The following is a 22317-nucleotide window of genomic DNA, read 5'->3' on the forward strand; positions in this document are numbered from 1 at the left end:
AAATTGGTCGGTCCGATTCTGATAAAATTGCTCAAGAGAAGCAAAGACAAGAGTAAAGGCTTAAGTTTAAAGGAGCATAAGAGGGATTTCAGCAAGGTCATATGTCATCATTTCATGGAGGCTAGCCATTTCAAGTTTGATTGTCTTAAGATTAAGAAGGAGGACAAGATGAAGAAAGACAAAAAGAAGATGCCGGTGGCATCATGGGAGGACCTTGAGAATGACTTGATTATGAAGATAAGTTCGAATACGAAGCACAAGTATGTCTCATGTAACACCCTACCACACAGAGCTTTACGCCTAGGACGTAAATCAAGGTTGGTGAATCGCTACGACCTCTAAAAATAAAATACGTACATAGATATAGTTGAAAGAAGTTATAACTAGGAGCCTTGAAAAAGAAGTTAAGCAAAATTGAAACAGCAATCGCATCGCTCACGAAAGACAAGCATAGACGGATAAGCAAGATCGAAAGGAAGGCTAAAAGATCGTAAACATATATTAGAATTCCAAAATACAAATATCAAGCTCCAAACTCGACCTGTGAAGCAAAGGCCAGCCAGAGTATATATATATATATATAATCTAAAATATCACAGACTCCTAAAACTGACAACCTGTTTCTCCAAGTCAACCTCTAAGAGGGACACGCATAAAATACAAGATAGAGAATTTATATACATATATAAACATAAATAAAAGACAACCCTAAGTCCCTAAAGTTCTTCAATTCCACAGAGACTCCAAAATGCTCAATGAGGTACCTCCTGACCTATATCTGAAAAACAATATGTATGGAATCCGGTTCTCAGTATGGTAAAGGTGCCCAAATAGTTAATATAAAAGGTTTAGGGAAAGCCAGAGGCAATCCTAAAACTCCGTCGCTCATATATAAACTTAAAGGAATAAACTAAACCATTAATTTGGTAAAACTCTCTAAATTATTCAAGTCTCAATCTAACGTAAATTCTACAATTCACTTTCTGTCTCATTAAGTTCTAACCCTACACTTTACTCTCTGTCTCCTCCAATATAATTGTGATACAATCTTTCACTTTCCATTTCCTCCATTCCTCCAAAATTTTGGTGCATAGACAAGCAAATAGACAAAGAAAATACAAGTAGGATATAGATACAGCAGGTAGCAATTATAGTAGGTAAGCATAATAATCACATAGGCAAGCCCAATTAATGCACGATCAAACAAAACACACATATGCATATGATGTATGCCTGTCCTATGGCCGATGAGTCTTATCTGTCGATTATAAAACCAAACCCGACATGTCCAGTAGCTAACCCTGGACAGAACATCAAGAACAGAGCAAGTGGGACAATGCCGCAACTCTTGCATCTTACCCGCGTACCCAGAGCAGGGGACAACCTCACCACTGCCTCTTACTTAGGCAGTGTTACAGTTCTTGACCCGGAGCAAGCTGCGGCAAAATTCAGCCCTTGCATCTTATATGTAGCCTCAAACTCTCCCGAAGCAAGTGGATAACACCACTACATCTTACTCGACTTATTGACTCTTACCCGGAACAAGTGGATAACACCACTGCATTTTACCCGGAGTCACATTCAAAAATTCATTCCCAATCACAATATATCAATCACAGTCAGTCATCATCATCTCAATCAAACTCATTCATCATCTCATTATAATTATAATTGATTCATATTCATTCAACCATTAGACTTTAAAATCAATTCTCATAATCCTTTATTCCTTATTATCACACCTCATATTTCTTTCATCAACAATTCATACTCAAAACATAATTCTTTTCTTAATAACTAAAAATCAAATTATAAAATTCTCAAAAATTCAAATCTTTCTAAATAAGCACTTCAAACGAAGCCTCCTATTTTCATAAAAATTTCGGCAACATCTCCTCTAAAACATGGACTTTTGCCACCCCTCAAGGGTCCCAACCACCAAACCAAACACCTCTTGGTAATTTAAATCATTTCCAATATCAAATTATTTCAAAATCAAACCAATTCCAATATTAAATCTTTTCCAAAATCCAACCAACCCCAATAGCAAACCGTTTACGAAATTAAATCACAAATCACATACCATATACGCAATCCATCAGTAATTTATTCAGTTCATTCCTATCTTAAGGCCTTCTAGCCTAAGTTTTCACATGACATTAAACATTAACTATGAGAAACCAAAATCATACCTTGGCCGATTCCTCCCTAAGCCCAAAACACCTTAATTATCCACTGTCCATCAAGTTCTAAAGCTCAAACTCCTCACCAATTGAATTTTCAGCTCCCAAGATTCAATTTTAAGCTTCCAATATCCACAAATTTAACTCCAATTCAACAAGAAACACGATCTAATTCATACAATATCACAATAATCAACATTGAGCTCACTAAATCACCAATTCACAAGGGTTAGGGTTTCTTTATCGTTACCTACAAGTCAAATGGATAAAATCCAGTGGTTATCCACCGCTAGAGTACCCCTAAACTATCAAAATCACAAAATCTCTCAATTACCAAAATCCAAATCATGAACTAAAAAAGAGAGAATTGGGTGAGAAAACGTGATTTCCTTACCAAATTATTTATTGGATTTTGTAGAGAATATCAATATGAACGCGTGACCGCTGACGGCTTGTCAATCGGAGCTCCGAATTGAAAGTTATGTGAGATTAAAGGTTTGGATGAGGGTTTGGCGTTTCTTGGCCCTCCTCCTTCATTCAGCGTGATTCCCTTTTCACTTTAGGGAAGAAGAGCTGAAGTTTAAAAAGGATGAAGTAAATTGGTTGGGCCTTGGTCCTGATTTGGGCTCGATTCAACCGGTTTGGCTCGTTCAGTCCAATTTTGGGTCAAAATATTTAAAATTAGTATTAAAATTTCTATTTTAATTAGTTCTACTTCATGAAACTATAAAATTTAATTTTCTAATTTTTTAATTAATAATTAATTTATTGGTTAATTATTTACTAATTATTTGAGGTTTACATATCATGGTTGGTCATGATCAACTTGATGAGATTTGCCTTACATCTAAGATGAAAAATGACATATGGTACCTGAATAGTAAATGTTCAAGGCATATGACTGGAAAGTCAAGTTTATTCATCAAGCTAAACAAGTATAATGAATGATTTGTGATTTTTGGTGATGATGAAAAAGGAAAGATCATTGCCATTGGTAAAGTCGGTAAAGATTTTTCTACTTGTATTGAAAATATGTTTTTGGTGGATGGGTTGAGATATAATCTTTTGAGTATTAGCCAAATTTGTGACTTAGGTTATTGGGTAATTTTCAAAAGATTAGGATGTCTTGTTGTTAAGGAAAAATAGGATGAAGTGTTGTTTGTAGCAAAGAGATGTGATCATGTATATGGTCTCACATTAATGAACTCAAAAGTCAAAATGTATCTTGTTTTAATTCCATGAATTTTGAAAAATGGCTATGGCATAAAAGGCTATGTCATGCTATCATTTTTCAAATAACCAAGCTAATGAAGAAGGATTTAGTGAAAGGTCTTCCTAAAATCAAATTTGACAAAAGCATCACTTGTGATGCATGCCAAATGGAAAAGCATACAAAAAGTTATTTTAAATCAAAGGAAGACATTTTGACTAAAAGACCTCTTGAATTGCTACATATTAATCTTTTTTGTCTAACTAGAACTGAAAGTCTAGGCGGTAAACATTATGATTTAGCTATTGTAGACGATTATATAAGATTTAGTTAGATTCTTTTTCTAACTCATAAAAATGATGCTTTTTTCAGATTTTGAGATTTTTAGCAATTCAAAATGAAAGGAATTTAAAGATTGTATCTATTAGAAGTGACCATGGAAAGGAATTTAAAAATCATATTTTTGAAACATTTTATGATGAACTAGAGATTTTTCACATAACTTTTTTTGTCCAAGAACATCTCAACAAAATAGTGTTGTTGAATGAAGAAATAGAAGTCTTCAAGAAATGGCTAGAGACATGCTGTGTGAAAGCAATGTCCCTAAGTTTTTTTGGACTAAAGCGGTCAACACTACTTGTTACATTTTAAATATAACAATCATTAGAAAGTTTTTGAAGATAATACCTTATGAGTTGTGGAAAGAAACCCTTTCTAATATAAAATATTTTCATATCTTTGGATGCAAATATTTTGTATTAAATACTAAGAATAACTTGGAAAAGTTTGACCTAAAGACATATGAATGGATTTTCATTAACTATTACACATCTAGCAAAGCTTGTAGGCTTTATCACAAAGACTCTAGAGTTGTTGAGGAATCCATATATGTTCCTTTTTGTGATTCTAATGTTATTTCGAGTTCATTGAAAGATGAAAATGCAGGTGCTCCAAATAGTAATGTCAAGAATGAGAATCAAGCTCAAGCAGATTCTGATCTGCCATAGGTCGTTCAACCTACTGTGACAGTCGATTCGGTAGGAGACAATTCTGTTTTATCTCCTAAAACTATTGAGAATCCTGAAACTCATAGCCAAACATACCAAACTCTATTCAAACCTGATCCTAGAACTCCCAGGGAACAAAAATTTTTGAAGAATTATCCACAAGAATTCATTATTGGAGATCTGTCACAAAATGTCACAACTAGATCTTCAAGTAAAAGGAGGATGGAGCAAAACAATTTTGTACTCATTTTTTAAATTGAGCCACAAAATATGAATGAAGCTTTAGAAGATTCATCTTGGGTCAAGGTTATGAAAAAGAGCTGCAACAATTTGAGAAAAATAATGTGTGAACACTAGTACCTGACTCCAATGGAAAGAAAGTGACAGGAACAAAGTGGATTTTTCGAAACAAATTGGGAGAAGATGAAAGCATAGTAAGGAACAAAGCAAGACCCGTGGCACAAGAATATGATCAAGAGGGATGAATTGACTTTGATGAGTCATTTGCACCAATTGCAAGGATGGAAGCCATAAGATTGCTACTTGCCTATGCCACTCACCAAGCGTTTAAACTTTTTCAAATTGATGTTAAACGTAATTTCTTAAATGTGGCTCAACCTCTCGGTTTTGAAAACAAAAAAATTTCAAACAATATTTTTAAACTTTCTAAAGCACTTTATGGTTTGAGACAAGCTCCCAGAGCTTAATATGAAAGACAGAGTTCTTTCTTATTGAAAAAATAATTTTCAAAGAGGTACCACATATACTACTTTATTTATTGAAGAGTCTAATGATCATTGTATTCTTATTCAAGTCTACGTGAATGACATTATCTTTGGCTCAGCAAATAAATTCTTGTGTGCTGATTTTAGTAAACTAATTACTAGTGAGTTTGATATGAGCATGATGGGAGAACTTACCTTCTTTCTTGGTCTCTAAATCAAACAAACTTCTAGTGGCACCTTCGTGCACCAAGGAAAGTATGCCAAAAAATTGATTAAGAAATTTGGATTGGAAAGTGCTAAGTTGATAAGCACTCCAATGCATCCAAATTCTAGACTTGAAAAGGATGAAAATGGCAAAGATGTGAATAAAAGTAGATTTAGAAAAATGATTGGTTCTCTCATGTACCTTATTTCCTCTAGACCGAACATAGTTCAAAGTATTAGAGTTTGTTCTAGATTCCAATCGCATTATAAAGAAGCCCATCTTTCAACCATTAAAAGGATTATTAGATATGTTCATCGTACTTCTGATTTTGGTTTGTGATAAACCAAGTCTGATGATTTTTATATATTGTGATACAAGTTTTGTCAGAGATAGAGTGGATCATAGAAACACATATAGTATTTACTACTTTCTTGGAAGATCTCTTAATATATGGGCAAGCAAAAAGCAATCCATAGTAGCTTTATCCATTGTCGAGGTTGAATACATTGCAACATCATCTTGTTGTTCTCAGTTATTATGGTTGAAAACAAAACTTGCTAACTATAAATTGAAAGCCAATAATATTTTTTATTGTGTGATAACATGAGTACCATAAATATTTCAAAAAAGCTTATTTTGAACTCTAGAACTAAATACATTGAAGTAGATATCATTCAATTAGAGAACATGTTCATAAGAAAAATATTAACATTCAATTTGTTAGATAAAAAGATCAACTTGCTGATATTTTTACTAAACTCCTAGCTGAGGATAGATTCTGCAAGTTGAGAACAGCCCTGGATATTATCTGTGTTGATTCATAAATCAAATTTGATGATGAGTTTCTCTGAGTGATTTGTCTCTCAGGTCGATAAGAGACAATTTTAGACAGATGATGAGTCCTTCAAGGTTCCCTTGATCATCGCTAATTGATCATTTTTGAACAAATGGATCCAGCTAAAGTCCTTTTGCGGTCCCTTATGTTTCCTTAAAACCTAGCTTCGGGACCAAAAAAAGGTTCTATTCTATAAGTGGGCCTTATCTTTCTTAGATCACAAATCTATATATTTTAATTTTGTCCTTTTCTACCAAGTCAAATCACTTTCAGATCATCAAGATATTTCTTTGGTCTTGTCTTTTCAAAAATTTACTTATTCATCTACATAAAATCTTTTATTTACTTCCGGATACCCTTTTTCAAATTATTTTAAAAATATTTTTGTTTTTCAAAAATTGTCTTCATGCAGTTATTTAAAGAAAATCGCTCATCTTCCTTACCTCATTTCTTTTCATTGTTTTTAGAAACTACATTTTTAGTGCTCTCTAAAATGAGAAAGAAGGTAGATACTCATAGAAGCTCTTTTGCCAATCACCCTCAAAGAAATCCTCCATCGAAAACTCAAGCACACACCTACATACACATTTACTCTCATTCCTTTTTGCATTTCACTTATTCTTGAAACTATGGTTTAGACGAAAAACACTACTCGCCGTCCATTTATAGCATCTCCAAGTGTCAGCCCTTCTTGAGCTAATGTAACCAAGGGCAAGAAACCCATGACAGAGGAAGATTCTCCACTATCTTCTCCTCCTCGATCCTCCTTTCCTACTCGAGGATGCTCTACCTCTAAAGCTCCATCAAATCACTCAAACAGAGGTGATAACCATCCCGTGTTTCAGTTTGTTAAGGAACCTGATGACCTTAAGTCTATTGGTTTCAAATTTCATTTTGTAAATCTATCACACTCTTATTTCAACCTTCTTCTCTTTTCATCTAGTATGAACTATGAGTTTCACAGGGATGTAGTGGCTAATTGTCCCTTATGTTGCATCTATCTTGCTGATTTAGATGCATTGGCTAAAAAAAAATCTTAACTTTGTGGATAATGTTATTTTTCTGGATTGGGAACATCTTCTCAAAATCTAAAAATCCGTTTATCTTAAGTTGGTTCGTGAGTTTTATGCTAACATGTATTATCATGAGGAAAACATCCACTCATATGTAAAGGGTTGTGAACTTTTTTTAAACAAAGACACCATTAGCAAAGCTCTAGGTTATTATGATCTAGGTGTTAATGCTTACACTTCTGAAAAATGGGATTATGATCTTGGTATTTCACACCAAGAGGTCCTGGGCAACATATGTGTGAATATTTCTCTCATGGATAGTGTTACTCCTAATCGTAGGTTTCTAGGTCCTGTTAGAGCCTAAATGCACCGCATCATTACTCACATTCTGTTGCCCCAAAGCGATTCTTATCAAAGAGTCACATTCTGCGACACTTTAGTCCTTTATGCCATTCTCAATAAAGTTAAAATTTCTTTTACATATCTGATGATGCGTCACATGTATGATTGCATCAGAAGTGACAAAAATATTTCTTTATCATATGACATATTTTTAACTTGTATTTTTGAATAGTTTGGTGTTGATCTCACTGGTAAGAAACAAGAGAATAGAACCTCTTATCTGAAAGGCAATGGTGTAGTAAAATAATCAAAATAAAAAGGGACAAGGGGCTGAAAAGGACACCATTCTGGAAGAGAAGAAGAAGATGATGAAAGCATTTCTCCACCCTCTGCCGTGGGAACATCTTCCTCCCACAGGTACCTGATCAATGGTCTTGAACAAGTAAGAACATTGATGGTCTAGAACAAAATTTTTTTAAGAAAAACTCATGGCCGAGTTGAAGTATTTCTGAAGTACATTGATTCAATGGGAGAAGATCCAATCCAATCTGACCATGAAGATGAAGAGCTCTTGAAAACCAAGGATGAGGGATTTGATGTCTAGAGAATTATCTATATTGTTGTTAATGAAACACCATTTCTTTTGTGTTTTGATCTTTTGATACTATCTTTTATTCCTATGTTTGGATGACTTTAATCTTTTTGAATTTGAACTCTAAACTAATTAGCTTTTGCATCTAACAAAATATAGTTGGTTTCATTCTGCCCTTCTTGATGACAAAAGAGGGAGTCAAAATGAAAGATAAATTGCTATGATGCATTGTTAGACTAGGCTATCTTGTGAATTTGTAGATTTATGGATGATAATTTATATTCTTGATAGTTTATTTTTCTTATCTCTAATCTTCATGTATATTGGCTATAATTTTTGCACATATATTGTTATTTTAATGATAATTATAGGCTGAGAAAAAGCATACATTAAAGAGCGAAACTCGAATGAAAGAAAGGGAAAGATCAACAAAAAGTTGGATCATCAAAGGGAAGTATCATTAACTTTTCTCACCTCTTTTAATTACAAATTATTTTCTTACAGAATGTTTGTCATCAAGGAGGAGATTGTTGAGTTTATGAAAAATAATAATAATTATTTGATGATGACAAAACATTATTAGTTGGGTTAAAACTCCAAAAGTTTTTGTAATATGTGTGGTTATTGTGCAAAAAATAAAAAGCAACTAAGCAAGCCCGAATTCCATTGCAAAAAATATCCTCTCCCTCAAAGACTTTAACAAACAAGATGTAACCACAAACAAGGATAAAAAAAAAGTCTCACAAGCTAAATGGCATGTTCAGAAGTGGGTTCAAGCAATATGAAAAAGTGAATCACCAAGCTTAAGTATTGAAAAGGAAAAATAGAAAAAAGGTCAAATGTTGGAGGCAAAAGAAAAATCAAATCAGATTTGGTACAGAAGCTAATCTAAGAAGCTGAGTTGCCATATTTGTGCAACTACCCTAACTTGTTGAAATAACCATTTTCCACTGTACATTTTTTGGTAAGAAGAAGAAAATGGATGTTAACTTTCTCTGCTATAAATCAAAGGTCACAATTGAAATTTGGAGCCAAAGAATGAATCAATAGTGCATATCTTTGAAGTCAAAAGAAAAGAAAGAAAGAGAAGCAGCTAGATCAGAATCCAAGCCAACTCTACCAACCTTGAAATGTTGTTGCAGTCATATCTATTCTCTGCGTCTCTGCTCTGGTTTTATGGGAAGAAGATAGAGTCAAAGGTGTTCTACTATTTAGAATTAGTATCTTTACCAAGCTCAGGTTTTAAAAGCTTTACTTTAATAAAAAAAAGGGTAAATGACTAGAAATTGAAGTAAGGAGAGTGAGCACACTATTTGGGTCTTTATAGCACTTTAGCTATACCTTCTTCTCCTTCATGGCTTTACATTGAAATTTCTGTTCTTCAATTTTGTCTTTTTTTTTGTTTCAATCAATGGAAAAAGACAAATCAGTGAGGTATCAATAAAAGTCATTGAGAGAAAAATCAAAGAGAGTAAGTTTGGAGAAAAGCCAGAAATTATGCCAATCTCTTTTATTATTATTTATGTTTTATTTTCATGAATCTGAGAGGTTTTCCTTGCTAAATTGGGTGAGTACTTAGTATTGAGAGTCTAGGGAGTGAACCTACCCAAATCAAGCTTGGTTAGAAATTTGGTTTGTTCCTAATGAGATTAGGTAGAATCCTTAGAAATTAATGTTTGTAATCTTTGATAAAGATAATGAAAATTTCACCACTTGTAGTGGAGGCCGGATGTAGACCACACTGCATATGGTGGTTAAACCAGGATATATGGCTATGTTATTTTCTTTTTTGCTCTTTATAATTTGTTCGTTATGAGACAAAACAAAGTTGTCTCCTGCTTTATTAACTTCAGAGATGTCATAGCAATACACACTATTACATTCTCTTATTCACTCTGTTCCTGTTTCATTTGTTGAGAGACAAAATTAAATTGTCTCCTGCATAATCAACAGCAAAATTAAAGTGCATAAAATTAAAAGTGGCCATAGATTCAACTCCCCTTTCTCTAGGCCATTGAGAACCTTCAACCCTTTATAGTCGCTATAGGAAAATAGCTGATGTTGTTGAATTTTGGATGGGACGTTTCTGCCGAATTTACTGTCAAATTTTATGTGGGATTGATGTTATAATAATTTTTCTGGCCAAAAAATTACCGTTAGATTTGGTCTCCCATCCAAAAATCTGACGGTGGGTTTTGGCATGAAATGGAATTTAATAGCGCTAATGTTATCGTCAAATTTACCAGCAAAAAAATCTGGCAGTAACGTCAAAAAATGAAAGCGCCATTTTGAGAACTATCAAATTGTTACTTTCGAATTTTTCTACCAGTATATCCAACGGTAAATTTGAAACGAAAGCCCCTTCTTCCCATTCTGCAAATCCACTCTCTCTTCTTTTTTCTCTTCTCTTCTCTCTCTCCTATCCTCCGTTGATGGCTGCTGCAACCTTCCTCTGCCACCTCTGCAGTCACTCCTCCATCACCGTCGGATTGTAGAACGTGGCCGCTGTTGCTGTGGGAGTCTCTGGGCACAACTCTTCCTCATCACCACCTACCAACGCCACTATGTCTTCGCTGTTGGAAGTTACCATTGTGCTGCAATCATTGCCACCGAGGTCCACTGCGCCAAAGGTAAGCAGTTTCTCCATTTTGTTTGCTTTTTCAAAAGAGAAAAATCTAAAACTCTATTTCACTCAAACAAATTACACTCCTTACCTCATTTATCATCGCGCCACCACCCCTGTGCCACCACTCAAGCAGAGGTGAATTTTCATCAAACTTTTCATTTTACAAAATTTTTTAATTTAATTTTTTATTAATTTTTTTATGAAATGTGTGATTAAAGTTATATTGTATTGTTTGTTAGGGTTATATTGTATTATTTGTTAGATTAATTTTGTCTAATTAGGAATTAAATATGGTTAGGCTAGGTAAATTAGGTAATTATTTAGATAAATTATTTTTTCAATTTTTTATTAATTTAGAATTTTTTTTAAAATTGTTATTGACTTTTTATTAAATAAGGTTGAATTTTGTTTAGAGTTGAATTTAGATTAATTTAGGATTGAATTTAGGTAAAGTAAGTTAATTTAGTGTTAATTAGGGTTTTGGGTTAATTAAGTTTTTATCTTTAACTTACTTTGTATCCGGTTTAGGATTTTCTTTTTCGTTTGAACGTTGTGGCGCCTTGTTGAAACTATTTTTTGCTGAGAAATTGTGGAGTAATGAGAGGATGTACACTAGAATGGCTAGGAATTTATATTTGCTAGAATGTTTGTTTGTTTTAAGATATGCTTGCAATTGTGTAAACTGTGAAAATTGAAAATTTTTTGTGGTGGAAGTCCTTGAATTAAGAAAAAATTCTACCAAATTTTTGTTATAATTGTTTAAATACATGTTTGTTTTGTAAAACTTGAAAATTGCATTTGGTGGAGGTCGGTAATTATAGTCTAAACTCTGTCTTCTAAAGAATTTTAAAAGATGTGTTGGTTGTTTGTTTTAATATATACTTGTTGTTTAAACTGTGAAAACTGAGAAAATTTTGTGGTGAAAGTCCATGAATTAAGAAAAAACTTTTCCAAATTTTTGTTATAATTGTTTAAAGATATGTCTGGATTGTAAAAGTTGAAAACTACATTTGTTGCAGGTCGTTAATTATAGTCAAAACCCTGCCAAAATTTCTAAAAATTTAATAATTAAGTTGTGTTGTTTATTGAATTATGGGTTATTTGTAGCAAAATGATTTCAAGTCATCGCTTGTAGATATATGATAGGAATAATGGGTACGGAGGAAGTTTAACTATCTTAATTATATGTTTCAGGTAGACATGTCTAGCAGAAATAGTAGCAAGGATCGCCTTCGTAGACAGGTAGAAGGTAGGTGACTCACCCCGACGACTACTCAACTACCTTCTACATCTGCTACACCTGCCACGTCACAAGAACAGGCTCCAGGGGATCAACCTTCATCATGATCCCGAACTCCAATTATTGGGGTCTTGTAGCTATTGCTCCACCTCGATCTAAGTCAGAGTCGACTCCTCCACCTCCTCAGCAAACCCCGACATCCACGCCCTCACCTTGGTCAACCCCGAAGCGATGTTAGGTTTCTCCCATATTTGGATCCCAGCCAAATCCCACAGCACAATAAGTCAGTAAAATGCTGATTTAGCTTGATGGCATCACTGATAAATATTAAACTTCTTTAAATCGTATATACTATATATATTTAGTTTTCCTTTAATATTTGTTTTTTACTAAGTATAAATTATCTCATCGTAGGTTTGCGCCAGATAATAACGCTTGTATATAAGAGTGTACAAATACTATCAAGTTGCTTTATGACCACCCTTGGTCCAACTACAAAAAGGTTTTTCCTGATATCTGATGCGTGAGCATCGTTTCTTTATTTTTTGTATATTTTAAGTTAGAATTTAATGAGTTTTAATGAGTTTTAATCTTATTTTAGTGTTTGAAGCCTCTTTGGATGCTACTTTGAGTTGCTTTTGTATTTTAATTAATTCAGGTAAAGTTTGGATTGGTTTGGCAGAGTTCGTGTGCAAGAAAAGAAAAGAGTCTGGAACCTGCCAAGCGCTGAAGGCCAAGCCTAGCGTTTAGCGCCAGCAAGCCAGAACGCAAAGGAGACTTTCTGCCCCCCTTGGGCACTAAACGCCGAATCTGGTGTTTAGCGCCAGCAATATGGATCACACTTTTACCAAAGGAGCATCTTTAGTTGGATTTAGCTTCTAATTGTTATATCTTATTTTGTTTTAATTATTTTTATTTACAAACAAAATCTTTTAGCTTTAGAATTTATTATTTTATTTTAGTTGCAAATCAAATTAGGTTAGATATAAAAGAGAAAAGATTTAACCCTTTGGAGGATCTTCGCACTTACGCACTTTCATATTTTCTGAACCCTAGTTTTCTCTCTGATTCATGAGCCACTAAACCTCCTTGGTTAAAGTTAGGAGTTCTATTTATTTCTATGGATTAACACTATTATCATTCTATTTTAATTAATGTATTGATTTAGTTTCAAGGATTACTTTCGTTCTTCATCTTATGAATCTGGGTATATCAGAAGAACAACCCTTGTTCTATATGAATTTTTGTGATTCTTAGAAAGGTTATCTCACGTGAATACTAGCTTGAAAGTAAATTCCTCCTAAACTGCTTATTGCTTTGATTTAACGAGATACGTGACATATAATCTTCTTATATCTAGGTAATTACAGTTTTTGTGGCTAATAAACTATAATTGAACCTAACCTAACTCTCTAATCTATATTAAGTGATTAAGAAATTGGTGGTTGATTAGGTTAGAGGAGACAAAATTACTAAGAAATTAGGGTTTAATCAATTAGAGTTTGCCATGAAACAAATCTTACATGATTAGAATAGTTGGTAGGAAAACTTAATCCAAACGACTAAACAACTGCGAAACCTTAACTGGTTTCTCATATATATTCCATACTAATTCTACTATTTGCTTTTTTACTCTCTAAAGTACTACTTAATGCGATTTACAACTCTCCAAACACCACTTTCTGCTTGATTGACTAAGTGAGTCATTCGACTATTGTTGCTCAGTCTATCAATCCTCGTGGGATCGATCCTCACTCACCTGAGGTATTACTTGGTATGACCCAGTGCACTTACCGGTTAGTTTGTGAATTTTAAATTCAGCACCAATATCTGAGAGAGATGATTTGACAAGTGGGCAGTAAGTTAATTATTTCTATTAATTACATTTCATTTATGGTTTTATAACATTGGGTTATAACGATATATTATTTCATTATGTATGAGAAATTCATGTGGGTTGAGGCTCGCAACCAGATGATAAAGAAGATCTTCCACCACTGCATGACGAAGCATTTTCAGCAGATGTTAGAGGACGTGTAGAAGAGGAGGGATCACCTGAATGCAGTGTCTTCAACTCGAAATTAAGAAGGCCTTGTACTTGTACTGGGAGATAGATGAGAGTTTCAAACATCGTCAGCCCATGAATAGGGCCAAAAGGGCATCGTCCAAGGCATTGAAGTGCACAGGTGGTTCTGCAACGACATGAAGATAAATGCCAAAATGATATAACTTCTTTAAATATGCTTAGCTAGTTTAATATTTGTTTTTTTAATTAATTATCACCTTTTTATTCTTATCCAATATGTGCAGACAAAGTTGTTTGAGCGTTTTGTTCCTTTAGTGGAGGTGATACACGAAAACTTGTCTTGCAACAAATTTTCTACCGGCAAATGTACCGGATTATCGTCAAGTAAAAACTCACAATAGAGTGAGCTCGAATCCCACAGAAATTGGTTGGTTGATCAATGTTAATTGGAGAATTGTTCTAATTGAGCGAAATCAGAAATTGAATTGATGTTGCAAAATGTAAATTGGCAGGGAACTTAAGTGCAAGAAATGTAAATGGCAGAAATTAAATTTCAGAATAATAAGTGCAGAAACTTAAATTGTAAGTAATTAAATGGGAATGGGGATTAAGCATGAAATTAAAAAGGTAGAATGTAAAGAGAATAGATAAGATCAGAACTGGGGATTCATTGGGTTTCAGGAGATATTAAATTCTCCGGATCAAATCATTTTCATCTCTTCCTCAATCAATGCATTCATTGACTTTGCTTGGAAATCTTAGATGATTAGATCCCAATATCTTGGATCACCAATCTCTCTAAGAATGAACAATTGCCCAATGTCTTGATTTAATTGCTCATGGGGAGAGTTGAAGTTCGGTCACTGATTATACCACACAAATTCATAGATCAAAGTATTGGTAGGATTAAATGTCACAATATCCATCCAATCCCAAATCTAATCCAATGTGATAAAGCATTTCTAGCATGAATTTCTCATCCCTCTCTCGAGGATCAGAGGAATTCCAATTATGGGTAGCTTCTCTGTCAAGACAACTACCCAATTGAATTAAGATCGAAAGCTTTCTAACAAAAATTAAGAGAAAAGAAAGAAGAAGAAGATGAAAACTATTATCGATCCATTGAATTACAATAGAGCTCCCTAATCCAATGAAAGCGGTTTAGTTATTCATAGCTCTCAGAATCGAAATTGGAATTGAAAGATACATTGCAGAATTGAAAGAATTGCCAAAAAGGAAAATTGGTAGAGTTACAGTATTAGTCTCCCAGCAACTCTTAACAAACTTGAATTCTAAGCTATTTATACACTTGCTTCCACTGATGTTCAATCTCTGAATTGGGCTTTTGGCCTTAAGTGAATTGGTTGAAGTTGCTCCAATTGGTTTCCCTTACTGTTGAGAGGAGAGGAGTGCTTGAATTGCAATTTCATTTTAGGACTTTTTGTTGCATATATATACAATAAGCTTAGTCAAAATCATGAAATTCTCCAAGAAAGACATTCTTAATAGGGCATTGGCATCCCAATTGATTTGAGTGAAAACTTCTCATTCAACTTGCTTGACTTATATATATTGTGGAACATGATTTTTGAGCTAAGACCACACAACCTTGGGAGTTTTGAGCCTAATTGCGTGGTTACATCTTATAACCACTTATTTTCCTTCTTGTGTGCATTATTCTCTTTCTATGATTGTAATATTTGATTTGTTTAATTTTCTATTTCCATTATTTTGTGTATTCATGTATTTATATAATTGAGGCCATCATTTCATTTAGCTCACTTACCCAAACAGCCTTACCCTTTACTCTCTATTGTTAGCCAACTTTGAGCCTACGATTAACCCACTTGTTCCTAATTTAGCACATTACAAGCCTTAAAGCAAAAAAAAAAATAAATGTCCTTTATTTGGATCTTTGATTAGCTTAGACTAGTGAGTGTGAGTATCATTCAAGTGTGGGAAACTTGGAACATTGGTTGAGGTAAAAGGGTGTTTTTGTTTTGTATTTCTATATTTGGGAATCGGATACATACTCATGTGTTAATCAAATGTATAGACCTTATGCATTGATGTTCTTGTAAAAAGTTTGAAAGAAGAAAAAAAAGAGAAAAACAAAAGAAAAAAAGAAAAAAATGAAGAAAAAAAGAAAAAAAAGAAAGAATAAAAGGGGGACAAAATACTCCCAAAGTAAAGTTTAATAAAGTTCAATGCATATGTGTTGTGAAATCAAAAGAAAATGCATGGGTATGTAAAAAGTGAAGGATGGGTAGTTAGGTTAGTTCCAATTGTATAGGTTGTCATAGGTTAGGTGGGAAAGTCTAGGTTAATCAAAGATTCAAATCTCAAGCCCACTTGACCAAATATGCATCCTACCTTGACCCTAGCCCCATTACAACCTATGAAAAGACCTCATGATAATTGAATGCTTGCATGAAATAATTGTTGATTGTTAGAAGAAAAACAAATCTTAGAAAGCATGATTAGGGGAGGATTGAGTGGATCGACCCTATACACTTGAGCGAATAGAGTGCAAACACGTCCGGTGAGGGTTTGATGCTCAATTACATGTCTCCACCTATGATCATCACTTTTCATGCAAGTTTGTAAAAATATTCAATAACTCAATTCAATTGCAGATTTGATTTGACTGCTATCACTTAGGCCCTTAAGCTCATACATGTTCTCTTGGGAATTGAGTTATTTTGACCAAGCACTTGCATTTATGTAGATAGTTGCATATAGTTTAGATTGCATATAGTTTATTCACATTGAATAAGTGTTGATATCCTTTGTTCATTCTTGGTTTAAGCATGAGGACATGCTTGGTTTAAGTGTGGGGAGGTTGATAAACCCCCATTTGTAGGGTTTATCTTGTATTGATTTTAGGGGATTTTATCACCTTTTACCCACATTTATTCAATGAAACAGCATGGTTTCATGATTGTCTCCTAAATTGTGCTTAAGTGTGAAAACATACTTTTAGACCTTTAAATTGATGATTTTAATTCACCTTTGATTCTACTAGATGTCTTGATATGTTTGTTAGTGAATTCAGATTGAAAATGCTAGAAATGGATCAAAGGGATGGAGAGGAAAGCATGCAAAGTGGAGAACACATGAAAAAGCCAAAGATTTGGACACACTCATCCACGCCCACGCGCACTAGACATGCACGCGTGGATTGCAAAAACTCAAGGGACACGCATGCGCACTGTACGCGTACGCGTCGGTGGCCACGCATGATTTTTAAATAGAAAATGTGCCCAGCGATTTTTGAGAAGCTGTGGGGCCCAGTTGCAACCAACTTTGGCGCCAGAAGTGATTTAAAGGACCAAGGAGTGAAGGGAATTGACATCTTTTGTTCATTCATTCACATTAGGATTAGGAGTAGTTAGTTTTAGAGAGAGAAGCTCTCACTTCTCTCTAGAATTAGGATTTAGATTAGAATTTCTAGATCTAGATTTTAATTCATGTTCTCTTCTACTTCTACTTCTCAATTCCTTGTTGTTACATTCATCATTCTTCTATTCTTTTGTTGTAATTTTGCTTTATGTTGTTTCTATGCTTTGTTGTAGATCTACTTTTGTTTCTTCTATTCTCTTTCAATTCAATTTGAGGTAAATTCATAATAAGTGTGTTTCTATTGATTTGTTGTTGTTAATTTCCTTGCAATTGAGTAGTGTAGATTTACTTTCCTTGCAATTTTATTATACTTTCCTTTTGTGCTCTCCAAGTGTTTGATGAAATGCTTGGAAAGATGTTAGAGTAGATTTTAGTGCTCTTGGCTTGGAAAGATAACTTAGGAACTCTTGAGTTACTAATGTCCAAGTAATTGATGATTGGGAGCCATTAACTCTAGTTCTCACTAATTGATTTGGTGGAGAATTAGGACTTATGGACTTGGATTGATATAGCTCATTTGCCTTTCTTTTACTAGTTACTAGTTAGAGGATGTTTAATGGGATTGATCCTTGCCAATTCTCATGTTGTGGTTAGTGATTAGGATAGAGATCCTTGACCACCAAACCCTGCCAAAAACTTTTTGTCATTTGATTTCCTTTACCATTTACTTTTCATGTTTCTTATCCAAAACCCCAAAAACATACCTCATAACCAATAACAGGACACTTTATTGTGATTCTTAGGGAGAACGACCTGAGGTTTGAATACTTCGGTTATTATTTTAGGGGTTTGTTACTTGTGACAAACAAATTTTTGTATGAAAGGATTATTGTTGGTTCAGAAACTATACTTGCAACAAGATTTCATTTGTGAATTCTAGACCACACAAAAATCCAATCATCAATGCAAAAATTCCAAATCCAATTTTTGAAAGCTTTTCGAAGACGTTGGCCTCTGCGTTGGACTGGCAACGTTCCCTCCAACTTTGGCCTATCCACGCGTGCGCGTGACCTGCGTGTGTGCTTGGATCATCAAAAGTTGCGCTTGCGCATACGCGCGGTATACGCGTACGTGTCGTTGCAATTTTTCAAATGCAATATTTTGGAACTCAGATTGCGCATGTTAGCTACTAACGTTTGAGGCAGCGTTGTTGGTCCAACGTTACTCCATCTACACGTGTTTTCAATGCGCACGCGTGGATTGTCAGAATTTTCAATCCACGCGTGCGCATCGCCACAATTTTTCCCAATTTCCAGAAAGCATATTTTAGCACAACGTTGAGGGTAATGTTGGCTTGCCAACATTCCCTCCAACGTGGGCATAGGCAAATTATGCAGAAGCTCCTTTGTTTCATCCCTCTCAACGTTTGAGGCAACGTTGGTGGTCTAACTTGGCCACCAACGTTGCTTCCTCTTCTTCCTTTTCATGGCCATTCTTCAACCTCCTTCCATGCATTTCTTCACCTATAATCAACCAATACATGCATCAAAGCCTTACTAAAGTCATGAGAAATCTCATCATTCTTAGCATACAAGTAATTATGGCATAATTCTCATGAAATTGCATCAAATTAACTATGGTTGAATGAATCTAGGCATACATGAATTTCTAACCCAATTGCTTACTTATAATGCAAGAAAGTGCATAAAACCTACTAAAAACAAAGAAAAAGGCTAGTAAAACCAACCTAAGATGCCTTGGCATCACAACACCAAACTTAAATCTTGCTTGTCCCAAGCAAGCACTGCATTGAGAAAAATGAATGAAACAAAAGATAATGTCCATATCAGCAAGTAATTGGAGTTGATTCATGGGGTTTTATGCAGAGAATGTTGCAGCTTACTTTTTATTGATCCTTAGGTAGGGAATGTCTCTTTTAAGCATCAACTAACATACTGCTATGACCTCTTATTATTCACTCATCCTTGGTGATTGCTTTTCTTTATTTTTCTTTCTCTGTGAGTTTATTTCTCACTTGTAGCTTAGTTTCATGTGTTGTAGTAGCTTTTTAGCTTATTTTCACTCAACACATATTCACTACAGACACTTGGCTCACAATTCTTCTTAAGATATTGGTGCCCAGTACCTCTTTGGGTTACTAAATGCCTTTTAACTAGGTTACTCTTGATAATGGACTTTTGGTTGATAATCCTGGGTTAGTTAACCCAAGTTACCAAGTGTTAAGGCACTTCATAGAACCTAATCATCCAAGCAGATCCTAGTACAGAAACACCATAGGCATATGTCTTAAGGTCCAAATTATTAGTGTCTAGCCTTATTCTGTGTTTCTTCTATTTTTTTGCTGCCACTTTTGGCTTTTCTTTTTCTTTCCTTTTTTATTTGTTTTTCCTTCATCCCAGAATTTCTTATTTGCTAAGATTCATAGACAACAGCCAAGTTTTCACTAAAGAGGGATACTCTACCCTTTTATTCATTATTAGTGAGCTACCTACATCATCAGACATGTATACCACCACTCAATCTTTATTTTCTTCCTTGCCAAATGGAACTATTTCTCTTGTTCAAATATTTTCTTTTATTTAATTAAAATAACTAGGGAACAAGAAAATCATTTAAGAAAGTGAAAGTGAGACATACACACCTAGGCTAGCACATTTATGGCAAAAATTAAACACAACAGAATGCAAAATGACTTAAACTAAAAGTTACTATCAAGTCAAACAGACATGTTCTTTCTTTATTGAATATGATAGACAAGGAGCAAGTCCACCTTTCATTCTTTATCCTGCTTGTCTTTCTTCTTCTTCTCTCCTGCTTGCTTGCTAGTTTCTCCCTTGCCTTTTTGTTTTCTCTTTAACTTTGTCCAGAATCCCACTTTTTCCATTGTCCTTTCCACTGTTTCTTCATGGCATATTGCTCTATATATTTCCAATTCACTTCGCTCCTTAAAGTATTGATCATAAATTGGAAATGCTGGGTTCAGACCAGGCAGATGTTCCACCACATAGTTGAGCTTGGTTTGAGCATTCATGTTGTAATCAAGTTGAACTTCATATCTTGCATCTTGAAGAGTAGTGAACTCCTTGAAATCCCTCATATTATTAACTTGATGCTGGGCCAGCTGGTTGAAAGATTCTTGTAATTGTGAAGATTATTCTTTTTTTATAACAAAAAATGTTGACTGAAAATCTCTTTGCTAGTTTATCATCCTCAATTGAAGCTCCTCTTGTTTCTCTTGAGCTCTCATTTATTGTGAATGGAGCTCTTCTTGTCTTTTTTGAGCTCTTATATATTGTTCGGATAGCCTTTCAATGGCTTCTTGCATCCGGCTCATGTCCATGTTGGTTTGTGCTTGGAATTGTTGCTCTTCTTCTTGTTCTTCTTCCTGTTGTTCTTCGTCTTGTGTTTCCTCTCTCCTTTGCCTCCTTTGTGGTCTTCAACGTTGTTGGGCCACTGTAACATTCATCATCCTTTCTAGGGTCATGGGCATGCTTGGATTTAGCCAGATTGGGTTTGCATCCTCCAGCGACACTCTGGCTTTCATGCATAACCGTATGATGGTGCTTGGGTAGCCAGGCTTCAAAAGATTTTTTCTCCAAGATCTTTTGAATATCATTTGCAATGATCTCGTGAACCTTTATCTCTCCTCCCACCATTATGCAGTGCAACATGACGGTCCTTTTCTTGTTAACTTCTAAAGTGTTCACTGTGCCCAAAATTGATCTCTTTATAAGCTCATATATACCACCCTTTTGCTTCAGGGATAAGATCCCCCCTTCTCAAGTATTTGTGCCTTCTATGATTGTCCCTCACCCAGTCAGCATTAACCATACAGATATCACTAGAAATTTCATCATAATCCGGGTTGCCATTTATTCTTTCTTGGTACCTAGGCTCATCAAAATGTGCTGCCCTTAGTCCTAAGACCTTCATGATGGTCTTCGGACTAAACTCTACCTCCACACCCCTTACATAACTCTTGTAAGTTGGAGCAATAGTTGTATATAGCCTTGCAGTGTTAGCATAAAACTCCCTTATAATGTTGGCATTGATCCTAGTGATTGGTGAGATAAGTTCCTCCCATTTTCTCTTTCTGATCTTTGCTCTTATTTCTGGACATCCATCATCAGGTAGCTGGAAAGGGATCTCTGGAAATATTCCTTTTTCTGTCATCCACTCAAGTTGCATTTGGTGGAACCGTGATCTGAACTTCCATTGATCATAAGTGTCTTCGCCCTCCTCAGCAATAGGTTCTTTTCCTCTCCTTCTTTTGAAATTTGAAGAAGATGCCATACTTTCCTTGATAGTTACCCGAATAGAGGTTGAAGGTTGATGAAGAGGGATAGCTAATGTAGTGCAATTTTTGGATGAAAAGATGGTTTGAGAGTGAAATGAGGTTATAATCTCAATGAGACAAGAAGGGTTTGAGGCTTAAGGCAGCACAGTTGTGGCTTTGAACCTTAAGGACACAAGATCAAATTTATGCTTGCAGGAAGGTTAAAGTTAGAGCTATGAAACACGGTCCAAGTGGAAGCTATATATAGCAATTATGGATGAAGATTGGACGGTTAAGATGGTTTTTGAAGTGGTTGAATGAATGGCTTGCATGCAAATATGAATAAGGACAAAGGTTGCCTCTTCCTTGGACATGTGGGGTCGGTCTTTATTTGGTGTTTCTTCCAAGGATGTGCAGACTTTTATTCCCAAGAAGAAACCTTCCAAGCCATGTGACCTACTTTTGTCTTCATGCTAGCCTTACCATTCATTGCTTTGTCCTCTTCATACAGTTGTTCTTCTGTATACCTATCCATTATAAGGCAAAGAAATGAATAAAATAGGTGACAGTAAACATATGACATGGAATGCTTAAGTTTAAAACAAAAATTGAACTAGTATTCCTCATGAGTGTTCAATCAATCGTAACTCCTTGTGTGCATTTCTAATCTTGGT

This window comes from Arachis duranensis, chromosome 7 (genome assembly GCF_000817695.3).
Source record: "Arachis duranensis cultivar V14167 chromosome 7, aradu.V14167.gnm2.J7QH, whole genome shotgun sequence".
Classification (NCBI taxonomy): domain Eukaryota; kingdom Viridiplantae; phylum Streptophyta; class Magnoliopsida; order Fabales; family Fabaceae; genus Arachis; species Arachis duranensis.